This window comes from Zootoca vivipara, chromosome 12, assembly GCF_965207765.1.
Source record: "Zootoca vivipara chromosome 12, rZooViv2.hap1.1, whole genome shotgun sequence".
NCBI lineage: Eukaryota > Metazoa > Chordata > Lepidosauria > Squamata > Lacertidae > Zootoca > Zootoca vivipara.
In genome coordinates, this window is record NC_142595.1 from 31,307,849 (window position 1) to 31,309,190 (window position 1,342).

Sequence of the window (1,342 nt, forward strand, 5' to 3'; positions counted from 1 at the left end):
GCTTAGTCTGTGAAATGGGCCCTCAGAGTCTCCCTTCAGACCCCCCCTGTAGGCCCCCCTGTGGTTTAGTCTGTGGAATGGGCCCTCAGAGTCCCTGTAGGTCCTAAATGGGCCCTCAGAGTCCCACTTCAGACTCCTCTGTAGGCCCCACTGTGGGTCAGTCTGTTAAATGGGCCCTCAAAGTCCCCCTTTAGACTCCCTGTAGGCCCTAGCTGGCCCTGCCACACGTTGCCGTGGCTTAGTCTGTGAAATGGGCCCTCAGAGTCTCCCTTCAGACCCCCCTGTAGGCCCTAAATGGGCCCTCAGAGTCCCCCTTCAGACCCCCCTGTAGGTCAAACTGTAGTTTAGTCTCTGAAATGGGCCCTCAGAGTCCCCCTTCAGACCCCCCTGTAGGCCCCACAGTGGTTTAGTCTATGAAATGGGCTCTCAAGAGTCCCCCTTCTGACTCCCTTGTAGGCCCTAAATGGGCCCTCAGAGTCCCCCTTCAGACCCCCCCCGTAGGCCCAACTGTGGTTTGGTCTGTGAAATGGGCCCTCAAAGTCCCTGTAGGTCCTAAATGGGCCCTCAGGGTCCCCCTTCAGACTCCCCTGTAGGCCCCACTTTGGCTTAGTCTGTGAAATGGGCCCTCAGAGTCCCCCTTCAGACTCCCCTGTAGGCCCCACTGGGCTGTTTCATGTTGGTGGGGAGATCTCCGGGGAGGGCAGGGATCGTGGATCGGGCAAGATATGAGCGGAGGGCACAGATTGTGGATCGGGTAGGATGGTGAAAGCTGAGACCTAGGGGGGGATCTCTGGGGAGTGGGAGGATCTCTGGGGTAGGTACCTCCGTGGCGGGAGGGGGTGCTTTGGGAGCGGGCTACTGTTGGGGTGGCCTAGTCCCTGGCAGAGGTCTCTTCTCTGGGGTGGGCTGTGTCCCAGGGTGGCGGGGTGGATGGAGAGTGGCCGTTATTTTGCCAGTGGGCGGGATTTAGGGTGTATGTTTGATTTTGTTTGGTGGGGTGGGTGGGATTTAGGGTGTATGTTGGATTTTGTTTGGTGGGGTGGATGGGGAGTGGGCGGGATTTTAGCAGTATGTTGGATGTTGCTTGTTGGAGGGGGCATTTTTTTTTGTATACAAATCCAGGTTTCTACCTGTCCTAGGTTTGTGTATGGACAATGTAAGTGGACAGAGACACTCTCACATTTGCTCCCGATGTTGTGGGCAAATTTGAGGACGATCGGGTAAGCGGTTGTGGAGAAAGGTTCGTTGGAACAGACATGCACCCTCTACATTTTTTTATATATAGATTCAAAATTGAACAGGTGACACCAAGAATTCTCTTAAAAGCAGTTTTATTTCCTGC